General features: G+C 36.0%; 1 long non-coding RNA gene across 2 annotated transcripts in view; it reads left to right on the top strand.

Moving 5' to 3' along the window:
* The window catches only part of LOC108300475, a 118,288-nt gene that overhangs the window by 17,982 nt on the left and 80,861 nt on the right, over positions 1 to 19,445 (top strand). For both annotated transcript variants that reach the window (XR_005199189.1, XR_005199188.1), the window contains exon 2: positions 2,826 to 2,997. This is a non-coding gene — a long non-coding RNA (uncharacterized LOC108300475). The remainder of the gene's footprint in view (positions 1 to 2,825; positions 2,998 to 19,445) is intronic.

The following is a 19,445-nucleotide window of genomic DNA, read 5'->3' on the forward strand; positions in this document are numbered from 1 at the left end:
CATACTTTCACCCAAATGTGACTTTGTTGATTTAGCCCTATTGCCAGGGCATCCTTAGATCAGTGAAGAGTAAATGTAAAAATACTTTTTTTCTTTTTTTTGAGACAGAGTTCTGCTCTTGTTGCCCAGGCTAGAGTGCAGTGGCGTGATCTTGGCTCGCTGTAACCTCTGCCTTCTGGGTACAAGCACTTCTCCTGCCTCAGCCTCCCAAGTAGCGGGGACTACAGGCACATGCCACCATGTCTGGCTAATTTTTTGTGTTTTTGGTAAAGACAAGATTCACCATGTTGGCCAGGCTGGTCTCAAAACTCCTGACCTCAGGTGATCCCCCCAAGCTCGGCCTTCCAAAGTGCTGGGATCACAGGTGTGAGCCAACGCTCCCAGCCTGAAAATACTTTCTTGAACAGCATGCTAATAGCTGTGAGCAGAGGTGTGTGTGTAGAAGATTTTCACAAGGAATTTAGCATGAAGGATGCTTTTTATGCTATTGCTAATGCTTGGAACACAGTGACCGAAGACACAGTTGTGCATGCCTGGCACAACCTCTGGCCTGTGAACTATGTTCTGTGAGGTTGATGAATAAGGTGGTGACTTTGAAGGATTTTAACAAGTAAAAAAAGTCAGATCTCCTTACATATACAAAAAATATGCCTTCAGAGTCTCTCAGTAAGCTGGAAGAAATGGGTATCAAAAATGTTTTTAACATGGATAAGGAGGCTCCAGTTGTTTTTTTGTTGACCGATGGTGAAATAGCTGAAATGGTTCTAAATCAAGGTAATCATGATACTGTAATAGTGATGATAAGATATTTTCACTGCCAAAGAAGTGCCTACAGATGACATGGTGCAAATGTGTGATGGTCTTATTGAAGGACTGGAATAGAATGAATTTATAACAGAACCAGAAATCATGCCAGTTTATAAAATCAAAGAGAGACTTCTAAGACAAAAATTATTGCAAATGAAGCAGATGCCTCTGGAGAACACATATTAAAACATTTTAAAAAGCCATCCAGCAGAACACCTCCTCATCCTTAGAAGACTCACCTCCTGGTCCCTCAGCTGTCTCTGATGTTTCTTTTCACCTAAAAAAATAATAAAAATTAAAAGACTCACCTCTTGGTCCCTCGATTGCCTCTGATGTTTCTTCTCACCTAAAAAATAATAAATATTAAAAATGTACAATAACCTTTTAAATTGAAACGCAGCATCATGGGTGGAAACTGAACACCTGCAGTTTGTTGTTGCTATTATCTAGCAGCTGATGCAGGTATTGCAGTGATGCTATGGTGCTGCTTAGTTATCCTGAACTCATTTTCTTTCTACTGTATTAGTGGTGTGTCGTATTTTTTACTGTTAAATACGGGTGTGTGGATAAGCATAAGAAAATGATTGCTTATTGGTAGCATATAAATTCAGAGTTAGGAAGATGGTGATGACACACAACCACAGATGGTTCACATGGGTGGGAAATAGTGACAACTTTGCTTTTTGATGGTTCACTGTACACAAACATTGTTTCATGCACACAACTATTAAAAATGTATAAAACTACCTTCAAAGCTATGTGTGTAAGGCATATATAAAATATTATGTATTTGCTAATATTTCAAAATCTGAAAAATTCCAAAACACTTCTTGTCCCTAGCATTTCAGATGAGGGATACTCAACCTGTATCTAGTTGTGGTGTATCATAAAAGAGCTCTATTCTTAAATACTCATGTTGAGGAAGTATTGAAGGTTTTGCAGTGTTGAAATCTGTTAAAATGCAAACACTTCAGGAACACTATTATCACTCTCCGCTTTTTTTCTTTTCTTCCTCTTATTCTTTCTTTCTTTCTTNTAGCTTAGGCCCTAGATAGGATAGAAACAGCAAAGAAGATTTTATCTCATTTCCCCTTGGCACTTATTGAATGCCCATTTATGGGGACTGTGATTACTAAGGACTGGTATTTGTTCTCTTAGGGTCTAGAAAGCAGAGGTTGGGACAGGAATTTATTTGTGAATATATGAAAAGTAAGACTAGTCAGATTCTTCCAATTTAATGTTTGGTGAAATTGTGATTACCAAACCAGTCAGCAGCATGATTTGATCCCTAGGATGGCTATTTTTAATCTTTGCTCAAAGGACAAGGGACAAGGGACAGACTGTCAGGCAACCAAGTTTAATCCAATGTTATAGTAAATTCAAGTACCAGGAACTACTATGAAGGCAGGAAAAGGTGCTGCTTAGGTCTTTCTGGGAATACTGAATATTCTCACAAAGACAAAAAGACAAGAATTTCATTTCTGTCTTCAAACTAATATACACTGAGGACTGATTGTGTTGAACACTGGGCGGCACACATGGTCAATGTGACTGAAATGTGAAACAGGCTATTTCAGAGAGTGGAGCCCAAGTATAGCTGGGGAATTTCAGTGTATATTCTACTCCAAAGTGTTGTTGCATTTCTGTGGAGAGAGGAGGAAGAAAAGCTTGGAATTATGTTGCAAAAGTGTTTAACGTCATTCTAGGCAGAGCTTGGTCACTTTGCAGCCTTCGGAGATAATTTACCTGGGGAGAGAGTAGAGGAAGAAGTCAAATGCATAGGATCAAAAGGGCATCCTTGGGGAGTGGCCAGAAAGCTGAGGAAAGTGGTCCTTTTAAGATGATGCAGAAGGAGTAATTAGGAGGATAGAAAAGAAAAGCCAGAGACAATTTGGCTAAGCTGCCTTCCATGAAAAGGTCACAAAGCAATGCCCATTCAGCCCCCAGTTTTTCTACCCATCCCAGTCCAGGTGTCAGACATATGAAAATATCTGAAACTGCCATCTCTTGTTTTCCAGGCTGGTATGATGACTCTCTGCTCCATGAACACAACCTTCTTGCCTCAGTGCTCTACTGTCTCCAGGTATGGCCCTCATCCTCATTGTCTGAGATAGTGGCATGATGTTTCTGGTGGGAGGATGGAGGAAGGCATAGAGAAGAGAAACAAGGGCATATGTCAGCTGTCTCAGGGTAGATTCCTGAAAACCTTTGGTAGTTTCCTACATAAAAATTCTGGTTTTATCTCATTTGGTCAGAAGTTAATTAGATGGCCATATATACGTGCAAGGAAGACTGAAAAATGTAATACCTATTTGGATAAACCATATACTCAATAAAAATTAATTATTGTTAAACATAATCAGCAACTAATGGTTTCTCCCATACCAGGGCAATAGTATCAAGTATTCTTAGAAGAGAGTAAGGCGTGATGGCTCACACCTGTAATCCCAGCACTTTGGGAGGCTGAGGCAGGTGGATCACCTGAGGTCAGGAGTTTGAGTTTGAGGAAAGAGTAAAGGCATAAGGAAATTTTACCAGCTCATACATAACACACGCGCACACACACACACACACACACACACACACACACAAAGTTTACATTATTATCATAAATTATAAGGATTTTGGTCTTCTATCCACCTTCCTAGAAAAAGTTTTTAATATTTCCAGGAGTTTCTCTCTTAAATGTCTCTGACACACCCCAGGAGAGTGTATACATGTTCATGAACCATGTCTCACCATTGCTCTCAGCTGCTTCCCCCTAGGGGAACAGAAATTGCTGTCCCCTCTAAAGGTGAACATCTTCATGACCACTCTTTCTGAGTCCCCATTTGCCATCATCAGTGGATCAAGACATTTACCATTGATGGCTCCATATTCCTTCTAGTCATTGATCTTGGTTGAATTGTCCTAGCAACAATAGCTTCATGAGTGGTAGAAGCTCTTTCAATTGAGAGCCACCCTGCTGTAATCTATAAAGTACACTCACATTACCAAATTTAATTATGCTAGTAATAATATAATTTTCAAGTGTGTGAGTGAGACCAGTACTCTCAGATTACCCATTGCTTTGATAAAAATACATACTCGTGCTTCCAAACTCTTTCTACCCTTATAATTAAGTGATCTCTCAGGGAACCTATTCTTCTTAGTTATACTCTTGCTTTGACCATACCCTTGCCAGTTCATTGACTTGCTTTAATATATTTGCACATCAAGAGAGAGGGATAATGGACTTACAGGTTCCATCCTCCTTTTTCCGTAAGTCTTACTTGTCACTTACACATTTGTTTTCACAAATAGTTACAAAGAAGAAGGCAAGTTGCTAACCTGGCAGCATCTACCTTTAAAATGAATGCACACGGGTATGTTGGAAAAGGACATGGTGGAAGTTCATGAGTGAGGAGTCTCTAAGCCCAGGGCCCATTCTGTGCCCTGTAACTCTAGACATAGGAAGAGGATTCTAGAGGAATTAGTGCAAAGGAGTAGGCAAGAGTGGTCCACAAGAGGTGGTCTGACCAGGGGAGGATAGATATGTGACAGGGGCAGTAAAGCATAATGAATACAGACAACAGGTTGGAGAAGTATCCCTGTTGGGTGGTGATTATTCACCACAGAGGAAAGGGTTGGCATTTGGGAATGAGACCAGTGTCACCAGAAATGAGAAAATACCAATTGCAGAGAAATTGGGGGCTCCAGAGTCTGATTCCCTTTCTTGGTTTTCCTCCACAGCCAGTAACACAAATGAGCATTTAAAAATTATTTCCCAAAGTATTTTTTTTAAAGGTTGGGTATTTATTTATTTATTTATTTTTCCCCATTTATTTTATTGCATTTTAGGTTTTGGGGTACATGTGAAGAACGTGCAAAATTGTTGCATAGGTACACATGTGGCAGTGTGTAAGTGATGGGGAGGAAGGCAGCAAATCACATTCCCAAAGTATTTTTAATAACTACAGTTCCTAATTAGTTAATCTTAACATCAGTTCTAAAGAAATGACAATTTCCCTGTGGTTTTAAAAAAACCCTCTGGCATTAATTAACTACTTTTGAATATGTTAGCTATATTCTGGAGAGATATTAGAAGTTCTCCCTACCCCCAAGCATTTTTTTTTTCTGTAAGTATCCATTGTGTATGCCTTGGGTCTTCTGAATTTTAACCCTTTAATAAAGGTTAATTAGCAAAGAAGTTAATGACATTGTATTACGGAATAAAGGGATTGAACAGGATCTTATTACAACATCCATATATGGTACACAGGTGGACATCAGGACCTACCTCCTGTTTTATGGTTAGAGAAGTGGGAAGTGGCATGGAGCATAAGCAGCAAAGCACAGTTTCCAAAAACATGATTTCTGACAACTGCTGATTGTTAACATGATCACTACACTGGAGGAGACTTTCTCAGCAGGACCACAGAGTAGAGCAACAGGGAACCAAATACTGTGTTCCCTCAGTGATATGTCTCAGTCCAGGCAGGTAGCCCTGGAGAACAGCCTCCACAAAAGAGGATCAAAGACCTGGGTATCAGAACAGCAGTCCCTGAGGAGGGCTGGAAAAAGCAAGGCATGAACCAGTCCTTGAAAGACACTAGAGAATCAAGCATATTGAATGGAATAGAAAGGATATCTATAACTACAATTGTGATAAGGTCAGGGCTTGAAAATCTATGAAGTGAACTCATTTGTAAAGTTCCCCATGGATTATGGAGGGAATTCTCAAGTACAGGGAATTGGAGGGCCATCCCAGATCCCATGGGAGGTTCCATCTTGCATAACCGCAGTTATATCATGTTCACTGCTACCTGACCATAAGCACCCCCTGACTTAAAACAGAGAACACATTCTATTGTGCTACTTCTCTTCTCCTAATAGATGATTGTGCAGTGTGCTGAAAAAAAAGGACTAATTAATACAACAATGTTATATTTTAGTGTAAGACTATGCAAAATGCTTCATACATACTACCTAATTTAATTCTTAAATTCTAAAGCCATTTACATATTAGGAAACTGAAATGGAGGAACTGGGATTTGGGTCTGTCTTTCTTGAAAGCTGTTAGCACTTAAATTTTCTGTGTGTGAAAATATATCCCCTAAAAAAGTGGAGCAACCAGTTTCTTATCCTACCTCCCTCATAATTATGCTATTAAAAATTTGTTTGACACTTTACATTTTTAAGACTTTTCTTTATGTTGATTTTAGCTTGTTAATAAGAGGGAGTTCCCTAGGATAACTGGGATTCTGAACATTTCCAATGAGGAGTGGGTTGTAGGGGATGATACAACATCACAAATAAACATATACTCTCTGCTTCCAAACAGTCTTTTTAAATCTGGTTTTTCATTATATTAGATGTGTGTCCTCAGGAAACTCACTCATCTTCTCTGAGTCATACTTTCCTTATCTGTAAAACTTGGATAGTAAATAAAATAGGATTTGTATTAGTCCATTCTCACATTGCTATAAAGCAATACTTGAAACTGGGTAATTTACAAAGAAAAGGGGTTTAATTGGTTCATGGTTCTACAGGCTGTACAGGAAACATGAAGCTGGCATCCGTTCAGCTTCTGTAGAAGCCTCAGGAAACATACACCGGGGCAGAAAACAAAGTGGGAGCCAGCACTTCACATATCTGGAGCAGAAAGGAAGGAGATGAAAGGGAGGAAGATGCCACACACTTTTAAACAATCAGATCTCATGTCACAAGAACAGCCCCAAAGGGATCATACTAAACCATTTATGAAGGATCTCCCCAACCATGATCCAATCACGTTCCATTAGGCCCCACCTCCAACACTGGGAATGACCACTGAACATGAGATTTGGGTGGAGACACAGATCCAAACCACATCAGGGTTATTTTGAGTATTAAATGAGATTATGTGTGTAAAGAGCCATGCTCTCTTAAACATGGAGCTTAAAGTCTACTAGGGGATGATTAAATAAACAGAAAAGTGGAAAATTAAACCAAAAATAAAGACCACTCATATAAAATGCATTAACAAATTATAATCAGTTATGTGAAAAAAATGATTTTGAGACATAAAGATCACAAGGAATATGAATCAAATACTACTCATATTTTACCTTAATTGTAATGAGATGCCTTTGAAGGCTTTTAAGAGAGTCACCTGAGAGATTTTTACTTTAAAACAGTCATTTCAGCTGCTGCATGGAGAGTGGAATGGAGGAGAAAGTCGGGTCAAAAAAAGGAAATGTTAGGAGCTTCAGTAAGCAACAAGTGCAAAGAGAGAAGTGGATGGAGTCAGGTCATATTTTGGAAGATGATAGGCCTTCATGTTGGATTAGATATAGGGGTTAAGGAGAAATGTCAGCTTGTGAAGGATCATTGTCCGATTTCTGACTTCAGTAGCTGAGGCTGGAAAGTCTGCAGATAGAGCAGTTTGCTGTAGAAAAGAGATGATCAAGAGTTAAATGTTTTTGGTGTTTACATCTTAGGAAGATTGAAGATATCCAAGAAGATTCACCGAATAACAGCAGGCTCTCATGTCAGAGGTCTATTAAAACTATACATTTGGGAAGCATCAGAAGTGGTACTGTTTCGTAGCTATGGGAAAGAATGGGATTACTGAAGGAGGGTGTATGGAAGAGTGTGGAAAAATGAGCCCCAAAGACATTCAACATTAGAAAGCAGAGGAACTGGTTTTAAAAATCTTTACAATGATCCCCCCAAAAAGAAAGAAAATGATGATTTATTGTCTGTATGACACAATTTTATACTTTAGTAGAAAGCTTAACTTTTTATTTTTTCTTATTTGTATCTTATTTTTTAAGTGAGATGAACATTTCTGAGTAGAGATCATGATTCTTTTTCCTGGTGTCTTATATTCCAAGAGTTCAATAAATCTTTTTGATCAATTTGAGAAGAGGGTGATAAAATAAAAATTCTAACTTACATCAGATTACTGAAAGTCATCTTACCTTCTACAACAAATCCTAATAGTTTTAATAGACCATTAGGAAGATTTCAATCTATCGCTTTGCATAAGAGAAAAGGAAACTTTTCACGGAAAAAAATTATTTTTTCCTTGCCTACTTAAATCAAATATCTTATTTGTTAGTAGAATAAGGCCATTCAATTGCAATAAAGACTCTAAATCAGAGGTTGATAAAATGGGCAAGTATCTGATTATGTTTCTGGACTTAATCAATGGCTAATCAAAACTATAATTTGTACTTGATTACATTTAAGAAGGGTAACACTTCAGTTTTGTATCAGATAATCATGAAACTAAAAAATCTATTAAAATACTTCATAGCCTTTATACCACCTGCCCACAGGTACAATAATTACTGAAAGGCAAAAAGAAAAGTAGGAAATAAGAATACTTCTAAGAGGATTTTAGTTTTAATATTTAATTTTTTTTTATTGGTATAGCAAGCTAAAGGTTATTGTTGAGCACCTGTAGAGAATTTTTGATTTCAGTTATACTTTAAACTCCAGAATTTCTATTAGGTTATATAGAGAGAAATATATATTTCTCAGTTTGTTCTAACCTTTCTTTTTTTCCTAAAAAAAAAGAAAGAAAGAAAGAAAAAAGAATAATAATAAAAAAAGAATGAAGGAGAGGAAGAAAGAGAAAGAGGAAGAGGGAGAGAAAACGGGGGTGTTGCTTTATTGCCCGGGCTAGAATGCAGTCTAAAAATGGATATGCCTATAATTGTGCTTAATAATAGAGATATGAAAAAAAAATGAGGGAAGAAAATAACAAGCAGCCGACCAATATTTCATTTAAACCTGTAAATAGGTGTGATGTGGTACCGATAAGAGTGTATATTTTGTGTATTTAAAGTGGAGGGTTCTATAAATGTTAATTAAGTTTACTTGTTCCAGATCTGAGTTCAAATCCTGGATATCGTTGTTAATTTTCTGTCTCATTGATCTGTCTAATACTGATGTTGAAGTCTCCCACCATTATTGTGTGGGAGTCTAAGTCTCTTTATATGTCTTATATATCTGGGTATTCCTGTATTTAAATTATGGCTACATGGCTAGCAGGACAGATCTACAGAATAAATGAAAGCGATTTAATGGAATATAACACAGGTTTACAAGTAAGAGATACAGATACTTGCATTTATCATCTAACTGTGGTGATGCTCTCACCTCTGCTTTTACATTCATTTATTTTAAAATTGGAGAGTTGGAAATTCATGACCGGAGACTTTTGACCAAAAAGAAAACAACTCCATTCTTTTGGGTAACCTATTTATTGTTCTGCTCTGAAGCAATTCAGGTTAATTTCAATGCATGTGTGTTTTCCCTTAGATTCCTAACATTATTTTTAAAGTAGTCAATAAATATTACATTTCTTAATATTTATGTATATTTTAATGTAGTAAGTATAGAGCAAAAATGCCCCACAATCCTGTTTTCTGGATAATTACAGTTGACATGAAAAAATAAGGAGTCAGCTTGTGAAGGGTGATTGTCAGATTTCTGGCTTTAGTAGCTGAGGCAGGGAACTGCAAGTAGGGCAGTTTGCTGTAGAAAAGAAATGGCCAAGAGTTAAATTTTTGTGATGTTTAAATCTTAAGAAGGTGTTTAAATCTGGACTGTATATTATTGCATTGTATAATCCACTGTAAATACTGATGGAAAATGCAAAAAATACTACAAGGTATAAAGTGAAAAGTAAAAGGCCTTATTTAAGCTAATCATTTTGAATAGTGCATGTGTAGCTTACAAAAAGTATATATGTATATATGCATTAATTTTTTCAACAAATGTTTATTGAACATTTATTACACAAGTGTGGATATATGCATAAATAATATGAATATACACATGTAATGACATGTATATGATATACACATGTGCGTATAATGTATTACATATAAAATATGTATATGCATATGTAATATATTACATCTACAAGATATATTCTTGCCTATGTGTAGGCACCCTGGTATAATTAGAAATTTTAAAATGATTGTCAGTTACTGAGGTTACCTGCACACCAATGGTTTTCCTAGGTAGACAAGCATATAATTTTTCCTCTATTTCAAATATTTTTCTTATCTTTCTTTATTTTTTCTCTTTATCACCCTTCCTTCCTTTTCTCATTTGCAAATGATAAATGATATAATAGACATTATTGTATTTTAATGAATTTACTTAATGTATCTGTAGTTTTTCATTTTATTTTATTTTTTAAGGGGTTGGGGGGCAGGGTCTCACTCTATTGCCCAGGCTGGAGTGCAGTGGTATGAACACAGTTCACTGCACCCTTGACCTCTCAGGCTGAATCAATCCTCCTGCGTCAGTCTCCTGAGTAGCTGGGACTATAGGCATGCACCACCATACCCAGCTAATTTTTAATTTTTTTTTGTAGAGACAGGGTTTGGCCATGTTGCACAGGCTGATCTCTAACTCCTGACCAATTGATCCATCTGTTTTGGCCTCCCAAAGTGCTGGGATTACAGGAGTGAGCCATCACACCTGGCCTCATAGTTTTATTTTAAGTATTGTTTTTATACTTGTTATAGTATTAGGGATATCATAGGGGTTCTGAAGCCAGAGCACCTGAGTTAAAGCCCCAGTTTCACGACTTACTAGTTGGGTGACCTTGAGCAAGTTTTTCTGAGGTTTTGTGACTCGGTTTACTTGCCTACAAAATGGGGATAGAAAAGTACTGATCCAGGAGGGTTGTTGTGAAGACTAAATGATTACATATAAAATGACTGGAACAGATATCAAGCGTTCAATATATCAGTACGTGTTAGCTATTGATATTCTTCTCCTAATTTCACTCGTTAAAGAACTTTTTGTTTTAAAATATATAACGTGTTCAATTTATTAATTGTTATAGTGAATCATTGCTTCTTTTTTGTCTCTATTTTTTGCTTTTGGAAAAATTCTACCTTAAAACAGGGCCTGTTCTCTTATTTATAAATTCACCTAAAATAAATTCACCAGTGTGCCTAAAACAAAACCCCCTTGAGCATTTTAAATCCATTCAATATCTGCTAATTTTATCTTATTTTAAACTATTTATGTGTTTAGAAATAAACATATCTAAAGATTTACTATTACAAATAACTATAAGAAATAAAAAATAATCAGATTTACAGAATTTGGGATTGGGGTATTGGTCAGCATCCCATGAGTATGTCTTTCTATTTTTATTCATATTCATGACTAAAAACCCCTCTTTTTCCTAAAGAACACTTCATTAAAATAACACATTTCCAATCATGACTACTTATTATATGAAATATTTCATTAAAAATATATAGTTTCCAAGATGTTCGAGTCATATAATTGATTATGACATAGTCTTGACCCAAATAGTAGGCAAACTGGAATATTTATAACTTTCTTTGAAGGAGTAGTATAATTTAACTCATAAATCTGGACTGTATATTATTGCATTGTATAACCCACTGTAACTCTTTAAATTAGAGATATTTCTAAAAAACTGAGTGTAATAAAATTGCGATCTACTTTTTCACTTTTTTGACAATATGATTAGTGTCAGTTCTTCACCAAACAGAATCTAGTATTTGATTTATAAGCACTTAGTATACACCAGAAGTACAGAACATAGAAATTAACATTAATTTACAAAGACTAAACATGGAAAATAGAATATAAAATATCCTTTATCAGACTATCAGATTTGATAACTATATTTTACTAGACTGAGAATAGGTTGAAAACTAATAAAAATTCCTTAAATTTTTCAATATCAAGAAAATAGTAAAATATTCCTCTCCCAGGAATATATACAACGCCATCATTTAGGAAATGTTGCAAAATCGTTTTCTATATTTGTAGTTTGTATTTATGTTGGAAGTGTCTATAAAAATTGATGACAAAAGTTGTGAGATAACATAAAGATGATTTTATAAATGGCCTACAAAATGATTGCAAAAATGTCATTGAGTTTAAGAAAAGATATACATTGGGAAATGAGATGTATTAATAGTTTTAGTTTTTCAAACATTATTTTGGGGAAAGTACACTTAGAAAGGAGCTTTCTCAAATCCAGATATTGAAAGAATGTTTTATTGAATTTTTTAATAACCAACTCAGATATCCACTAGAATGTAAGATCATTGAGGACAGAATTTGTGTCTGTTTATTGCTAGTTTACTGCTCTTTCTCTAACATCCAAGAGAGGGCCTGAAACATAGCAAGAGCTCAATAGACATAGAATGAATGTATGAATCTACTTCTAATAGTGCTGAAATTTTTCTAGGCCAATCTTATTGGAGCAAAATTACACACAATAGAACTCTGGGATTTTGCCATTCCTTTAGTCTGAATCTTGAAGTTGATCCAAATAAGGGTGTACAGAAAACTTTGATCCTATTCTTGGCTAGTCTCTGAGCCAAGGGAGAATACATATTTGTGTAAGGTGAAATTTTTATAGGAAGTGCTGTCTTATAAAACCGTAGCTTTAATATCAAGGCATGAAGGCTGGTTTTAAACTAAAATTACAGAAGAGTAGTAGTCAAGAGATCATATTTACTCCTTACAGCTGTCAAAGCCTAGCTGAGAGAAGCACCCTGTAAAGAAGTTTTGTTATTTGCTTAACTGTACTTAAGCAGTACATTTTTACCACCACATGCTCTGAAATCCGTTAATTAATTTAGTCCAGCACAGAGCTAATTCCTGTAACTGTGAATCTGCCATATCTCTCTGGTAGAATTGGACTTTGTCATGATAACACTGGTTTATATTTATAAATATTGTAGAAAATGTTCCTAAAATATTATAATGGTGTTTTCTGTAAGCTAGTTATTGATAAAGTTTAAATTACATTACATGAGGGGATTTTATTTTAGGTTTTATATAAGGATTGGTTGCATTTGTCTAATGGACCATGTATATTTTTTAATGGTTCAACTGACCATGTTTGCAATTTTATGTTGTCTAAAGCTTCCAGATAAACTTCTAAGCGACCTATTGGAATGTGATTTTTTTGATCTCAATGTTGCTTTATGTGTGTGTGTGTGTGAGAGTATTCACTTTAATTCTTGTTCAATTTTATATCTTATTCTTGTTTTGCTTTCTTTTTTTCTCACATACATTGAATTTATATCTTAAAATATACATGTCCTTATAAAGCACATTAAATTAATTGTGGAACAAGGTGGGGATTATTAATCGATCAATTGTTGACTAATACATAAAAACAAAAAAGTTTAAAAATTTTTAAAAAGTCAATTAAGATAATTGACTGAATTATCAAATGAATTTGCTTGGCAAAATGACTTCATCATCATGGAAAATTGCCAAACATCTGACAGAGGGCAGCACATCAAGGTATAAAATTCTATGGGGAGAGAATTTTGTTAACCTGGAAAGTACTTTTCAATTTTGTTCATTTGTGGTTCAAATCTATTTGTACAGAAAGGGAAGGGTGGAGAGAAAGGGAAGGCAGTGCCCAAAGAATAAATGAATAAATAGATTGATAACACCATTGTAAGAAAGAAATAAGGATCTTCAGGGTTTTTAGCTGCTCACTACGCATTCCTCAGTGCATCCTGAGATCATCCCGATGTCCCCAGGAAATAGCTGACATCAGATTTAGGCATCTCTGTGAATACTTTCTGGGTTGATAGGGAAGGGGTTGTTGGAAAAGCTTTGTCAGAGCCACTTAATGTCTGAAATTCTCTCCTATCTCTGACTGTGACTCATCACACTGTACTTTAGTTTTCTAAATTCTCACAGAAGTGACTCTCATGGTCATATGAGGAAGCCTATTACTCAGTCCTTAATTACCTTCCCAAATATCACCTCCCAGAACAGGGGTTAAATCTGACTGCTGCAGCCTGGGCACATTCTCTGGTAATATCTTATCCTTATATTCTGTGCAGGACATGTGAGACCATATATCAGGGTTTAGAAAAGGCCTCAGGATAGTCTGGCTGCCTGAGCTGGCAGATGGGGTAGTCCTTCAGGCCCTGAGGGAAATCTTAACTAGGCAGGTTGTAAAGGGCCAGGGAGGTTTCTGCAGGGCTGTATTTCTTGGGGACTGGAAGGCAGATGACCTTTAGATTCCTGAGAAGGTTCCCGATAAGTAGTATATTATGACTTTACTACACCAAGTTCCCCTTTTCCTCCTAAGTACTCAACCAGACATTCCTCATTTACTGAACTCATAAAATTTCCACTCATGGATGGAACTAATTATTCCCTAGTTTTAGACCTAGGTTCTGCTGCCTCCACTTTATAGTATTACATGTAGAACTGGGATAAAATCATTATAGATGGTGCTGAGGAATCCTATTACAGACTGAGAGGTCAGGCAGAGTGTCATTTTTGCCTTCTAAAACAGAAATCAATTTAAATCATCCTAAAACTCACACTTAAAAAGGTTTTGTTTTGATGTATCACATAAAGCCACTGTGTTTTCTTTCAATTTTTTCTCCTTTTAGTTTTATAAATTCTCTTATTTGAAGACGTAATTAAGAATTAATGTTGGTTTAGTGGTCTTGGAATTCCTATAATAGAAAACAATTTTTGTGGTTTGTTCATTTGCTACAGTCATTTTTTCCTCCCAATTTTAAAGTAAAAAAGAAAGGAAAATTATTAAAAATACCATCATTTAAGCATACCATTTTGAATTTTGACTTGAGGTAGAGCTGTATTTCCAGGTAAGGGAGATGAAGGAATGAGGAATGATAAAAAATGTGATCTGAATTATTTGGAAATCTTTAAAAAAAACAGCCATTTTCTTTATTCCTTATGATTTGGGAGGAAGAAATGGGGAACAGAATGGTCGTGGTGAGCAAGTACCTCTTGTGTCCTCCATTGTTCTGGTTAGAAAGCATTGGAATAAACATTGAATACTTATGAGATGGTGTATTTGCTAATTTACAAACACTGCTTGTGCAGAGTTTTGGCTTGTTTTTTTTTTCAGATACCTTCTTGCTTTACTTAGTATCACTGGATGAGGGCTTGCAGGAAGAACAATCCTTTCAGGCTGTGTTTTTGTCCCCCATCCCTGTATCAGTTGATTTTTACATGGGTTTAGCCAAAGAGAGGCACAGACAGAAGATCAGAGGGAGTGTGAAGGGGAAGAGCCAGGGTCTTTCTCCCATCTGTGTGACTCAGACAGCATCTCTCTCAGTGTCTGGGTCTCTTCCATGGCTCTAGTTCTTAATAGATGGAGCCACTGTCTTTCAAATTCTGTCAGACAACCCTGGCCTTTGGACTTCAGTGACCTGCCTCCTCCAGGTCGCCTGCTGCTGCTAATCTGTAGGTTGCCTTACCACGGCCATGGGCATCTTTCAGCTCTTGCATTGTGGGCAGGACTGATTCCCTGTATTAAGTTTCTTCTGGTTTAAATACTTAGTATAATTTTTATTTTAGTATTTCACACTGAATGATATACTATTACAGCATTTACCTTATGCCTAAAATAAAGAAAATTGAAAAATATAAGTAGATTTTCTCGATTAGCTAATATTGATTCAAGCATAAACTGGAGAAAGCCTACCATGACTTCCTTAACATAGTGTATTTAATGGCTCTCCTAATGAAAAGACCAAGGATCACAGCTTGATTTAGAGGTCTAATGGTCTTACCAGAATTCAGTTCACTGGATTTACTTCTTGTTTATTTATTTTGTTCCCTTTATATTGGCAACATTCTCAGACTTCATCTCACTTTATCATGACACAAATGTCAAAAGAAGAAAGAATTAACTCTCCTAATTGCCAGTAGCCTCCTGAAAGGAGACCGTCTTGGTTGCTGGGTCAGCTCCTCTGGCTCTTCTCTCTGCAGTAATTGAGTCTCTTCCAGACCCAGGCTGCTCCACTTTCCATCCAGCCTTCCAAGCCAGGCTAGGTCCTGTCTCAGTCCAGTTTCTCTATTTATTGACTTCATCAGAAAGATGAAGGTGTTGATGGCGTTTACAATGTGACTTGTGAAGTTCAAACAAAGCCTTATGAAATGAAAGGACTGCATTTCCTAATGGTCACTAATGCCTGGTAATAAACACATACTCATCAGACAATGAATACCCACTTTGTTTTGAAATGTAAATAGAAGTTTTATTAATTACCTATTCCTAGTAGAAATCTAAGTTGCCTTTAAAGCTCAGTCAGTGCAATGATAGTTCACGAAAAGAAAGACCACAAATATGAAAGTGGAAAAACTAAGCTATAATAATGTTGTGATTTTAAGAGGCCTATAAATAGCCACTCTTCCTCTCTGGAACAAATTTATGTAAATAGAAAAAAGAATCAGAAAGGCAGTTAATAGACTATTGTTTTTATTATTGTAAAAGCTATAGTGGTCTCTCCAGAGCAGATATAATCACTGAGGACTGTTGCTTTATATCTCAGAGTCTTCAGACAGGGAATGAGATGGACCTTCAGAGCTGCCTCTAGCAAGTGTATCTAAGTCCTGACCTATGGGTTGTTGCTCCCTGAAACAGGAACAGAGAAGAATGCACCCATCCTAGTTAATCCAAACAGGGAAAGGAAAAAGGCCCCGAGCTGAGCAGGCTCAACTGTTTTCAGCTCTACCAATGGGATGTCAATCATCCTTTCAAGAGTGGGTAGAAATTATGAAGTGATGGAGGTTTTTATTTTCCAGAGTCAGACTGGAATGCTGGAGTGAAAATGAAAGGGTCTTTCTGCAAGCACCTATACGATGTGTGTAATATTTTTGATCTATGAATGTTTTACCATTGGATAAAGTCTCAATAAATGTGTTACATTAAAATGTGAAACATACAGCAAATGATTCCAAAAAATCAGCATCATGATTTTCACTTAAGTAGGAATCCAATAGCAAATCCATACTGGACTTAGCACAAAACATTATTGTGACTAATACTCCAGACCGTAACTATTACTGTCTGCTGACTGTAAGAAGCACAAACAGGATTTTTGAGCCTTATTCTAGAAACATGATATATCAATCAAAAGAAATTATTTTGACATTAAATGTTACTGTTCTCCCAGAGGGAGTTTAATGTAATTTTATGCAACTAATGAAAACAAAATCTACATTCATGAAATAGAGGGGCAAGGCTTTGGTTTGGTTATTCTCACAAACGCCAGAGAGAAAAAATTTCTTAGAGTCCTGCTTTCTTTCACTTAGATAATGAGCAGAAATTAAGGCAGTACCCTTCCAACGAAGACATTTTCATCTTTCCACAGAGATTTCTGGAAAAAAAAAAAAAAAAAAAAACCTCTAGAAATGATAGCCATACTATTAAGGATGCTGGTTGGGAGGTAGGGTATATTTTGCAGTGACCATGCCACATTTTCAACATCGCTTTGCTCCTAAAGCTTAAGAAGCCTCCATTCTACAAATAAGAATAGCTCTAATTTATATGTTTTTTGTTGTTGACAAGCCTTTTTATAATAACTTTATGTTTTGAAATTACCTAAAACTTAGAGTAGTTGCAAGAAAGAGGAACTTCTGCATAACCTTTACCTAGGTGCCTTGACTGTTAATATTTTGCCACATTTGTTTCATCATTCTCCTTCTCTCTTTCTCTCCCACCTCATATACTTTTAATAAACATTTGAAAGTTCCAAATGTGGTACCTCTTTACCCCTAAATACTTCAGTGCATATCTCTTAAAGATTTTCTCTTATATAACCACAGTGCAATTATTAAAGTTGGAAAATTAACTTTGATACAGTATTATTATCTAATCTATAAACCTTATTCAAATCTTGCTGATTGTCAAAATATTGTTCTTTATATAGTTGGGCTTTTAATTAATTCTGATGCCTCCTGGGTTTAGGCTTTAGATAAAGCAGAGATACAGAAAGCAAAAGGTATTGTACCTGTTGATGAGACATAGGTGGCCTTTCTTATAGTTGGATTCCTATACTTGGATGTGGAGTATTAGCTCAGCATCACTAATGATTAGGGAAATGTAAATCAAAACCAAAATATAATACCACCTTACTCCTGCAAGCATGGCCATAATCAAAAAATAAATCAATGATCAAAAAATAATAGATGTTGGTGTGGATGTGGTGAACAGTAAACACTTCTATACTGCTGATGGGAATATAAATCACTGCAATCACTGTGGAAAACAGCATAGATATTACTTAAAGAACTAAAAGTAGGACTACCATTTGGTCCATTAATTTCACTACTGGGTTTCTACCTAAAGGAAAAAAAGTCATTATACATAAAATATACTTTAACATGCACATTTATAACACCACAATTCACAATTGCAAAAATGTGGAACCAGCCCAAATGCCCATCAATCAATGAGTGGATAGAAAAACTTATACACACACACACACACACACACACACACACACGAAATATTATATACATATATATACATATATATATATATGTATATGTATATGTATATGTATATGTATATATATATATATGATGGAATACTACTCAGCCATAAAAAGGAATGAACTAATTGCATTCACAGTGACTTGGATGAGATTGGAGACTGTTATTTAAGTGAAATAACTCAGGAATGGAAAACCGAACATCGTTTGTTCTCACTCATAAGTGGGAGCTAAGCTATGAGAATGCAAAGGCACACAGTGAACTTTGGGGACTCAGGGGTAAAGGGGGCCAGGGATAAAAGACTAAAAATTGTGTGGGGTGTATACTGCTCGAGTGATGGGTGCACCAAAATCTCACAAATCACCACTAAAGAACTTATGTAACCAAACACCACCTGTTCCCCAATAATCTATGGAAATTAAAAAAAAAATTAATTGAAAAATGATAAATAAAAGAAAATTTAAAAAGGAAAGAAGCTTAAAGAAGGAAAGAAAATAAATAGGGTTTCACCCCCTACATGAGGTCTATCTCTTACAGGTGGATATTCCTATAATTAGAGGAATCCCAATGCAACTGGCCAATAAGCACAGGGAAAGGTGCTCAACATCATTATTCATTAGGGAAATCCAAATTAAAACTATAATGAGATGCCTCTTCACACCCACTAGAATGGCTAGAATTGGAAAGACTGGCAGTGGCAGGTTTTGATGAGGATATGGAGCAACTGGAGCCCTTGTGCTCTTTTAATAAGTATGCAAAATGCTGCTGCTTCTGAAGCCAACTGCTTGGCGTTGTTGCATAATTAAATATGCACTTACAATGCAATCCACTATTTCCTCTCCTAGGTATTTATGCAGAAGAAATAAAAATATATGTCTACAGAAAGACTTTTTTTTTTTTTAAAGCATTCATTATTGCCTTATGTAAACATAAGCTTTGACTTGAAAAGTCTGTCCTAAGGTTTGCATTCAAAGAAGCTTCCCTGGCACTCTTTTAAGTCAGATTTATGTTACATAGCAGACCAATGCTTCCAGTTTTCCTTAAAGACTTTGCACCACCTTCTGAATGCTCCTATGGATGGTCCCCCAAATACTTCCCTGCAAGCCCTCCCCCTGACGTGGGGCATCTGACAGTATTCTTTTCTAATCTGCTTGGATTCCTACATGGTCTCTTCCCTCCGCATGTAACATCTTACTGCCAGTATTGTCCTGATATTGTGTTACTTCCTATTGATTACTTTGAGAGATTTTATAGGATCTGTGATCCCATAGAGATTTTGGATGAAACTAAACACTGTGTTGTCCCCTAATTCTCTTTCCTATATGCACTAAATTTTCACACTCCCTCCTTCCCTCCCTCTCTTTTTA

Source organism: Cebus imitator, unplaced genomic scaffold, assembly GCF_001604975.1.
Source record: "Cebus imitator isolate Cc_AM_T3 unplaced genomic scaffold, Cebus_imitator-1.0 Scaffold27, whole genome shotgun sequence".
NCBI lineage: Eukaryota > Metazoa > Chordata > Mammalia > Primates > Cebidae > Cebus > Cebus imitator.